The 11,298-nt window shown below is 37.9% G+C and overlaps 1 long non-coding RNA gene across 1 annotated transcript; it reads left to right on the top strand.

The window, feature by feature from the left end:
* The first annotated feature begins 3,301 nt into the window (after positions 1-3,301).
* Positions 3,302-11,042, top strand: LOC119617164. Its single transcript, XR_005233347.1, has 4 exons — positions 3,302-4,435; positions 7,355-7,431; positions 7,642-7,695; positions 7,948-11,042. It is a non-coding gene; the product is annotated as an uncharacterized LOC119617164 (long non-coding RNA).
* Positions 11,043-11,298: the final 256 nt, after the last annotated feature.

The raw sequence follows: 11,298 nt of genomic DNA, 5'->3' as shown, positions 1-11,298 counted from the left end.
TTCCAGAGTCTGTTGACAAGAATATATCATTAGAAACCCTCAGAAGTGCACTCTCTGTACTGTGGAGGGCTTTGAACCCAGATTGAAATGGCTCAGTGATACCATTGTCCTCTAAAAAAGGTAACAACTGGTTGTAAACAACATTCTCTAGTATTTTAGAAACAAATGGGAGATTAGAAATAGGCCTGAAATTGGAGCAAAGAGAGGGGTCAAGGCCTGTTTTTTTAAGTAGAGGACGTACAAATGCATGCTTAAAAACCCTAGGTACTATACCTGAAAAAAGACTACTATTGATAATCTGTAGCACATTTGGCCCTATAGTAGCAAGTTCCTCTTTAAACAAGCGAGGTGGGATAGGATCTGCAGGGGAGCCAGAGGGCCTCATGTGGCCAACTGTGTCCTCAAGGAAAGAGAAAGACACCGACTTGAACTGATCAAAAATAGACGAGCAGTGCAAAGGGATAGAAGGTTCATAGGAAGGCTGAGAGATACAAGCTCTAGTTGACACAATTTTATCAGTGAAGAAGTGAAGGAAACGTTCACAGATTTCAGTGGAGGAGTCAAAACCAAGATTTGGGAGCATGGAGAACAGTATCTATGGTTTTGAACAGAACACTGGGATTATTACAATTAGAAGCAATTATCCCTGAGAGATATTTGTTTTTCTCAGCTATTACAGTCCTCTGATACTGCAGCAGGCTCTCTTTGAGAATACCAAGAGAAACATGTAGCCCATCCTTTTTCCACCTGCGCTCCGCTCTCCTGCACTCACGCCTGGCAGCGCGAGTGACATCATTCAGCCAGGGCTCGGGTGCAGGTTTGATGCGCCGGCTCTTCAAAGGAGCAATCTTGTCCAGTGTTTGTAAACAAACAGAGTGGAAGCCGCAAACCAGTTCGTTGAGATTTAAACAAGGAGAGTCTTTAGGGTTATCCTTGCAGAGACCAAGGAAAGTAGAGGAAAATTGGGCTGGAGAGGAGGAGTTAAACATGCGACAGCGCTGAGGGATAGCGCGCAGTTTAACCGAACAGTGAGTAGGAACGTCAAATAAAATCGGCATATGATCCGAGAAAACAGCGTCACATATGTCCAAATTGGAAACATCCAAACTGAGCGACAACACCAAGTCGAGTGTGTGCCCAAGTATATGAGTAGGACCAGACACAGACTACACAAAGTTAAAAGAGTCAATTACATTTAAAAAGTTCCTGGAGATCGGCTCTTCTGGGCAACAAGTGTGAATATTAAAATCACCGAAAATAAGAACATGGTCATACTTAAGTAGAATTTCAGCCAAAAATTCAGAGAAGTCACTTATAAAATCCTTATTGTACTTGGGTGACCGATAAATGACGGCACACAAGACAACATGAGAGCGACCAATTTCAAAAGAACAATGTTCATACCTTGTAAATGAGCATTGCAAGCAAATCTGCCGGCATTTAAAATCACTTTTAAAAACAACCACTATTCCTCCTCCTTTTCGACCCGACAGGCGCGGGGAATTAAAATAGCAGCAATCCGGTGGTGACAGTTCAATAAGAGAGGTAGGCTCACCAGTACCCAGCCATGTCTCCGTTACAATGAGAAAATCCAGGTCACGGGTCATGAAGAAATCCCTCAAGATGAAAATTTTATTTTCCAGTGATCTTGCGTTAACAAGGCTGAACCTGGCAGGGGCCAGCGCATCCGAAGCGGTGGCTGTCTGTGGGGCCCGACGCAGGGCTCGTAGATTGCGTGGATTTACACCGCGCCAGTGGGGACGGGGAGAGCAGGGGCCGTGGAGGTGGATTACATCATCCGAACCGACGACATAAACCAGCCCGCTCTCGGCAGGGTCCAGCAATCGTGGGTTAAAAAATAGTCCGGGAACCACTCCATTTTTTCTCCAAGAAGCCGTGGAAGATCGTGCCAGGAGAGCCTTAAACTTTAACAGTCGGCCGCTGCGTTTACCCCGGCAACGCCGGCGTTTACGCCGAGGGAGTGGAGCAAGAGTGTGGCAATGATGAGCAGGTATCCGGCCGGGGATGAGAAACGGCTGAAACGTTGAATGAGCACCGTAATCATTGTCAATTTTTACTAGATTCTTTGCAAAAAGGCAAAGATCCAGCAATGTTTGGCAATCATACACTAGTAATGAACCGGCACCAGGCAAAACAAACAAAAACAGCAAACACACAAACAGCGTTGACAGCAAGAGACGGCAGGCCACACCCACTGGCGCCATCTTGAATCAGCCTCTACCTCTTTAGAGGATCACTGCGCGAGGGTGCGCACGCCAACAGTAACGCAATTGCACTGTACCTGCCCCTGCGTGATTGGCCCCACGCGGTGTCGCATCGTGGTTGTGCACCTCCCAATTTTTGTAACCTTGCACTCTATTTGAAATGGAAGATTTTGGTGCTCTAGAGGAGCATTTTGGTGCTCTAGAGGAGCACCAAAATGTGACTGTATCAGCAATAAATATTGAACAAGCGGGTTTAAACAAAAAGGGTTAGTTGAGCAGAAATTCAGCAGGTGGCTTTACAAGACTGAATACTGTCTGAATACTTAGTAAAAATATTATTATAATGCATGGTAATTACTCATTTAACAGTAAAATGGTGCTATTAAATTCAGCATTACATATGCTTTGTTTTGTTGTTACATGTAGAGCCTGTGCCACAAGAAGCACAGTTCAGTAGATTTCTCTGTTGTTATTTATTGGCCTTGATGTGAGATGTGTGTCGGTGCCTTGATTTCACTTTTTCATTCATGTTAATTTAATTATTTGTAAATGTGACTTAAATTAGGATTCAAATTAGGTGCAAACAATTTGTATTTATTTTAATTGTATTATAGTTTTAAAAAGTATTTTAAAAGTTCCTTTTTGTAAAACTGTAGTTGTGTAAATATTTGACACAAATATCTTATAATATCACGTAATAAATAGCCTTATTTTCAATTTTCCTGTCAACTTTAATAATTTTTTTTTTGACTAAATCACAGTCGACCGGCGATCGACTGGCGAATGGCCACTTACCACTGGGCTTAGCCTCTTTTCTGGGGGAAACGCTGACCTGAGTGATCTTATGACTGTAAAACTATGAGGCATCTTATGGTATCAAAGCCCTCCCATCTGTCCTACATGTAATTAGTGGCTACATGTAAACACAGCTACAATAACTCAGTTAAAGATGGAGTAAAGGTTAAAGGTTTATTTTCTGACCAATCAGTGAAAGAAGAGCTATCTTTTAAATAAAGGCCTTTAGCCTTGGTCATAAATAACTTGAAGTTTTAGTCATTCAGTACAGATTCATCAAGCAAAAAAAAAATTAAAGACAATAAATAAAAGCAGTGAAACTGCAGCTCTAAACTGTATTTCAAAAACTAACTCCTTAAGGAAGCTAGTGATGCTAACTACATTATCTGTGACCCTCTGAGGGCTTCAGAGAAGGTTTGCTTCAGTAACTTTCCTGTTTCCTCAGGAATCACAATGATACATAAAAGGTAAAAACTGGTCTGATATTGAGGCTTTAATGGTACTTTTTAATTTTTTTGTTGCAAACTGCACCTGTTGTTTTTTTTAAGACAAAATAAGCAAATCATTCATTCACTCAACCCCTCAAACAGACAAAGAAAAAACAAGAAACTTAATATTTACAAATATTTCATCTGTTTGATTTTTACACATAAAAATGTACAGTTTCGATTCTCATCTAAATGTTTGTTAAACCACCCAGTTCTGTCTTCTTTCTCTCATTTCCCCTTGACTGAATGAATCTGCTACAATGGCGCCCTCTAGTGATAGGCTAAGAAAACAGACCAGTGAAAAAACCCTCTGTATCAGAACAGAAACATCTTACTTGCAAAGATCCAGAGAACGGCGATGCTGCTACTTACTACTGCCAGACAAAGCTTCCTCTGGCACAGATTAGGTTCAGTAAACCTTACCTGTCATGATATGAAGGGAGAAGCGCAGAAGACCAAAGGCACCAACGGTGGACGTCATGGGGACCCAGGTTGGTGCCAACGGTTCTCCTTTAACTGTCTGCTTCCTGTGGTAAAAACATTAGCAGAGTTTTGTTGAGTGTACTCCAGTCAAACAAGGACACATTTAATATATGAAATTCAACTCTACGTGTAGAGATTACGAAGCATCTTCTATCTACATAATTTCTATTTTGTTTAATAGTTCTATTTATTTCATCACTCTAATACTTTTTTCTGTATTTGTTACCTTTATAGTACAAATATATCAGTATTAGTTTATATATCTGACAAGATTCACTAGGAGGATCCTGTAATTCAACCACAACACAGGAGTGAAACGTTAACATAGCTTTATTGGTTAGCAGGGAGAACACTGGGAGTACTGGATGGCAGGTGGCCCAGTGGAATAACGGGAGGAGGAAGACCACCAGTTGCAACAGAGGCTTGGCTCGATGGACACAGCAGGTAAGTCACAGAGATTGAAACTTGCTCGTGGTCAGACAGGCAAAGGTCGGTACCAGGAAAGCAGAGAGTGATGAACTTATCCAGTGGGGCAGGCGAAGAGTCCAGGTCCAAGATACAGGCAGGGCCGTAGCCAGACTTTAAAAAATACTGAGGTCAATCATTCATTATCCCCCTGCACATCAGTTACAATGAAGACCAAATGAAGACTTAATTAAAATAGAAGCATTTATTTAAAACAAGTGACTTGAATGTGTATATTACATGTATTTGTGTGTGTTTGTAAATCCATGGGGATCAGCATCATCTGAAGCAACAGAGGACTCAGGGCACAACCATGATGACTCACTGAAATGACATGAATTAGTTTATATGAATGTTGATTGTTCACGCTGCACAAACACATTTAGAACAAAGATTTTATAATAATTTTTACCTTTTATCAAATACCAGTGAGGTGTTGTAATTTTGGAGCTTGACCAGTTCTAGTGTGGTCCGGATGTAAAAAAAAAGGAAAGTGCTAAAATCCCCCTTTATTGAGGTTTCACAAATTAGATTAAGGTTTCACAGATCACACATTTGATTTTAAATGTTCTGCAATCAGAGCAGAATAATCTGGTTCAGGTTTGAAGTGTCTGGGTGTTGTAGTTTTGGAGCTGGACTAGTTCTAGTGTGATTCAGATACCAAAAAAGTGCTGAAATCACCCTCTATTGAGGTTTCACAAATCAGATTAAGGTTTCACAGATCACACATTTGGTTTTAAATGTTCTACAATCAGAGCAGAATAATCTGGTTCAGGTTTGAAGTGTCTAGGTGTTGTAGTTGTTTAACTAGAGTAGATTAAAGATGCTGATGGTAGTGAAAAATTAGGTGGAATCGCCCTTTAGCCTAATCCGAAGCTGCAATCGGAAAGATAAAAAACGCAACCTAAAAAAATGGTTATGTTTCTGGGTAACAGCAAAGACAGTTTGACAGAAACAGGCTTGCACACCGCAGGATTTCATAAGTGGCTCATTTATTTGCACCTCTGACATTTCAATCAAAACAGCTTTTTATTGGGCAGAGTCTTAATGCCTAGCACCATCTTAAATCAAATGAAAATCATGTGAATTGTTGAGTTGAAAAAAATAAAAAATGAAACAGTATGCCAATCTAGTTTTTTTTTTCAAAAGGTACACAATATTTAGAGAAAATAAGTGATTTTCCACAACAGATACACCAGAGGGCACTCTTAGTGTTGTTTTTTTTTTAATTGTGATGTGCAAATCTGTCTACATGACACAACTGAATGTCAGAGGGTTTAATGCCCTTCATTCCTATCATACGAGCTCTCAACACACAAGCTATTGAAGTTCATGCTCGTGTCTACAGGTTTTCAAGGTTTCACACAGCAGCGCCAGCTTCTGGCGCCCTACAATTTCTGTGTTATGCTTAAGATGTCTTCTGTCCCAGCTATGTGTTATCATTTGTTTACACTATGGACTGGACCGGCTCTGGCTGGCTCAGTCCACACCCTTTGCTTTCTCTTAATAAAAAATGATAGCTCCTGCAGAGGTCAGAGCTTCCCGGACAGGCAACGCTATTAATTGCTGCCGAGGAACTTCTCCTTTTGCAAAAGTTGTCAGAAACAAACAATCCTCTCCGTGTGGTTTCTTTTAGCAGGTTAAGGGAAGTTTCACCCTAACACTTAGTGCAAAAGTAGTTTGGCCAGACAGGAATTATTACATGAACCTCAACAGTGCAAACATTTTTATTTCACATCAGACATTTTGATTTTAATAAGTAGGAAAAACACAGGTGCATTAATGAGGGCTGCATTCCACTTCTACAGAACAACCAGCATCCATGGCTGCAGAAGTGGAATGCAGCTCAAATGTATATTCTTTACTCTTTCAAGGAGAAATAGCACCCTTGAAATTAGTGTTTAAGAACTCTTGGTTCAATCAAATCAACTTTGGAGGGTGACTGCAGGCCAGTTGCCTGTGTGTGTGTATTTGTACTTGTTTTCATGGCATGTCTGGACATTTTTATGATAACACACCTTCACTATCAGGACCTGTGGAAATATGAGGACATTTTTCAAAGTCCTCAATTTCCGAGCATACTAGAGTGCTCTAGAAGCCCCCAACATGTCCCTAAACCAGAAATCTCCAATGTTCTAAAATATCACAATTTTTATAATTTTTCTGTGTGAGTGTGTTTATCATTTTTGCTCACCTTCAATTCCGCCAACTAGTGGACAGTTTTGGAACTTAACACACTTTTCACACATTTGTACCCATATGTCACTACTGTGTTAAAATGTTTTCAAAGGTCTACTAGTCCTCATATTGTCTTAACTTTAAAAGACTAGTGTGCTTAATTTGACATCCTCCTATGGTCTGAATAAATGGTAGTGTGTCACAATGTCCTCATATTGTCTTAACTTTGAAAGACTTTAGTGTGTTTAATTTGACATCCTCATGTAGTCTAAATAAACGAAAGTGTATTTGTGCTCCTCCTGCTGAAGGGTTTATGTGAATTAATTCTTTAGGAACTTGATCCATTTACATTAGGGTGGGGTCCAGAACTTTCTTTGACAACAACAGAAAACAGAAGAAGCCAGGAAGACAGATTCAACATATTTGTAGTCGTCATGTCCTCATATGGTCTGAATACATGGCAGTGTGTGTCACAATGTCCTCATATTGTCTTAACTTTGAAAGAGTTTAGTGAGTTTACTTGATGTCCCCATTTGGTCTGAATAAATGGAAGTGTGTGTGTGTGTGTAACAATGTCCTCATATTGTTTAGGGTGAGATACTCTACAGTATTAAGTCTTTCTATAGTGTCAATTTTAATAAGCCTCAATCCTAGTTAAACTAGGATGATATTTGGTTTAATATTGAATGAATTTAACAGTGTATTTGTGTTTTGTTGCAGACACCAAGTGTACACATCCCGGCTCAACCTTCAGGAGAGCCAGAATTGAGCAGGACATCACTTCATCCTTCCAACAGGTTATTACACATTTCTAGTTCCCATTAAACACAGATAAATTTCTCAGTTGAGCTCAGTGCAGAAGTAAAATCCTTTATACTTCAAAGTAACCTTAAACTATTATTTAGTTTTTTATTGTCTGTAGTTCTACACCTGTTTTTGTTTATAATTGCAATAACTTATTTAAGATTCAGCTGGCTAAAAATTAGTCTTTTACTTGGTCTTTTTAGGTCAGCCAGACCTCTGGTTTTATGCCTTTCCACAGAAAACTAACTGCAGAAGAGGTGAGACATCTATATTATTTTGTTTTTTAAAAATATCATGTTATTTCACTGGGTCATTTAGTGTGTGAGACCAATTTTGCAAAATTTTATGTGTCGTTTACTTTTGGTTCTTGATTCGTTTGGTTCTTTTCCAATGAAAAGCAAGGTAAAAAGAGCATTTTATATTCACATTTCTGTCTAAAATATCTTATATTAAACATTTTTCATCATTATTATTCTTCAGTAAAGATATTTTGTTTGCATGTATGACAGCTGGGAAGGTGAGAAGCAAGTGGACAGATGATGAAGTGAATGCTGTCGAACGGCACGTTATATTTCATAACAAGCTGCAAAGTACCAGGTAAAAGGGACTGTGACACCTGCCTCCAGGCAGAACCAGTAGGTTTAAAAGAGAGATTGGGCTGGAATCAAATACTACAATCATAACAGAATCGTAGCATTAAAAAGGAGGATGAAGAAATAGAACTATAAAATCTTAAACTTGACTCAGGTGCAGTTTTATCGGTAATAGCAAATTTTATTTTTATTATCTGCTTTTGTAAGGTGCTCAGCTCTGTCGAATTTGTTTAAGTTTACATTTGTTGCCAGCAGTTAAAAAATAGAAACAAATCAAGAAAGTCAGTGTTTTGTTTTTTTCCCCCTCTGTTTCCACATGAATGCTATCTGCAAAATTCATAAATGCTATGCAATAAGGATTAAACAGTAGAATTACCATATTCTTTAACTGTCTCTTTTAGGTGTCTGAACAACTCAGTTTTGCTGTCTTGTAGTAGCATGAACATCTGGTTTATTTCAGATGTTGCTTGACTGGTGAGTGTGATGAATACACAACTATGCTTATTATGCAGATATTTGAAACAGGCCATGTTGCAAATACAGACACTGTAGTTATCTGGTCTTTATAAGTCACATATACTGGAAAATACTGTGTGTATCTCTGGGCCTCACAAGTCACTTAGACATGAAATAACTGTGTGAAAGGTAAAAACTCTCAAAAGTCACAAAAACCAGACAATGTCCCCATAAGTCGCATAAAAATCAGGTTTGACCAAAATATAGCTCTAGCTAAAATCTGAATAGATAAACATTTTCCAGAAAGCATGGATAGAGAACCATTTGATTCTCAGGCCTCTAGAACCTTTCGAAAGGCACATATCCATTTTGTCCTATTTTTGTCATATGTCCTGATATTTCATGAAAACAAGTATGTGTGTATTGACTGGATGTGAAATGAAGTTTCTGAAGTTGTGCTTTAAAGTTTAGGCTACCATTCACACATCATAATGACCAGAATTCATCAGTACAATGTTTGATTGCAATCTATATGATAAGAATCTATTTCTGTCTAAGGCACTCTGCACTGGAACATTTTGTGACTGCCTCAGGCTCCATGTTCCCACCTCACCTTAATTAACATAATTACCTGCTTTCCAAGAACGTGGCCACACCTGTTTTCGCTTTCTAACCTCTCTATAAACAAAAGTTTCAACACTATCATAAATGTACTAAATTGTATTACTACCGTAATATTTATGTGGTATAATAAAATAATTTATTTTAAATTAACAAAATCAAAAGTTTAAGACATTTTCTGAAAAAAGTCAACAATTTATATTTTTTATTCTTATTTTTTTAATCTTATTCTTACCAATTAAGCTTTTATCCACAACCTGCATGTCAGCTTTATTCTCAGTTTTTCAATATATATATATATTTTTAATTAATAGTATGTGTTGTTGTGTTTGTTAGTTTTATTTTTTGTAAGTGCAGTTTTATATGAGTTGGAATGATGATATGAGTGAAGAATGAGGATGTAAAAGTTTTTTTTTTTTTTTAAGTCAAGAGGAGACTCAGTACTTCCAAATACTTTGTTTATTTGACTCCATTTTGTGCTTCAGTTACTGCTGTTACCAGTTGGACCTGTTGGACTGAAGCATAATGAGAGCAAATGTGAGACAACTACAGTTTCAAAGGCAAATGTTTTTTTCCTCTCGCAAGTTTTTACTTAAACATTTTATTAACAAGAATAGGATTTAGAATAAATTAAATTATCATAAAGCAACATATTTAAATAAGGAATAAGAAAACAAAACATGAAGAAGGAACGTGTTCACTATTTCATGAATTTAATGGTTTGAAAGCATTAAAAGCTGTACATTTTTATAACCTTTAGTTGCTTTGGAACTTGTAATGTTTTAAATTATATATGATGGAGGATAATTAAATTTCTGACTTGAGTTGAGTTACATGAATCCTCTGTTGACTAATTTTTATGGGTCTTCAATCTTGTACATATAAACCCAAACACTTCAAAATAAAAGCATGGCTTCCCATGTGTGTTCTTTAAAATCATAACTTTAATCAAAACAACTTTAATGTCAAAAAATAAATCAAATTCATGTTCTGTATTTGTGACTATTTAAACTAATGCACCAAACAAACATAAAAAGCTTTATGAGTTGCTGTTGAGCAGGTTATGACTTCTGCATGTGTTATCAGGGTGATCTAGTCAAGCTAAAAGAGACTTCACAATATCAAAAACTTCATCTTAGCTCAGCATAACCAGTTTAAGCAGATAATCTCTGACTGTAGTACAGGCTCCAGGTGGGACAAAGTAAATTCACCAAAAGCACAAGAAAATTTACCAACAGAGAACAGAAAGCAATGTCCAGAAATCAGGAAAACTAAACATGAATACAGAAAACAAGATCAACTTTAATAAGTGAAATACCAGAAACTATTCATCATGACAGAAGATGTTTTTCTTTCAGCACAAAGCAGTAATAGTTAGTGTTACTGCTTTTAAAAAATAATGAGGCTGGGTGAAGAAACCAGACAAACAGACATGATCACGTTTTTGTCAGACTGTTGATCAGAACGTTTAACCTGAGGGTGAGCCATTCCTGAGACCAACATGGAGACAGAAAATAGGTCCTAATAAACAAGTGTTCATGGAGTAATATAACGTGCATCCATCAAAGGTTGCATTTATGGTTTTAGTTATTATGCTGTGAACAGTAACCTGCAGCTGCACCAGCTAAAAACTAATTTTGACACTTGATGGTGTTCACACATCAGCAGAAGGCATGCAGTCATTCTTTAGAGTTGATTCTTAGAAGAGAGGTGTTTACTTTTACAGAGAAATGGCAGCCACTCCCTTATCAACATAAACAGGTCTTAAACTTTTCAGAATGCATTCCTGACTCTGTTCTTCCTCATAGCCGAGTGTCTTTTTTCTGGTTCTGTTGTTCAGTAAATGGCTGCTGTACTCTGGTTGGACCGGTGTTTTCCCCACAGCCTGTAGGTACCAGGGTCACTATTTGGTTTTGTTTTTTAAAGTTTTTGTGGAGCTGAGTTGCGGCCATTTTAGTGTTTTGTAAAAGCTTTGGCAGCCATCTTGAGTTGAGTTGACTCGTCAGTTCTAGATGTACATCCAGGGATTACTTTCTGAGTCTTAATAATTTATGTCCAGTGATTTATGAGATATTTTGCTAACAGACAGAAAGATCAACAGACAAACACACACTCCCACAGAGGAAATTACACAATCGTCTGTTTTCCATGTTGGCAGACAAAGTTTTGAAATATGTTTTTAGGTGTCAT

Source organism: Kryptolebias marmoratus, linkage group LG7, assembly GCF_001649575.2.
Source record: "Kryptolebias marmoratus isolate JLee-2015 linkage group LG7, ASM164957v2, whole genome shotgun sequence".
NCBI lineage: Eukaryota > Metazoa > Chordata > Actinopteri > Cyprinodontiformes > Rivulidae > Kryptolebias > Kryptolebias marmoratus.
The sequence above is the reverse complement of the archived record's forward strand: the minus strand, read 5'-3'. Positions and strand labels throughout refer to the sequence as shown.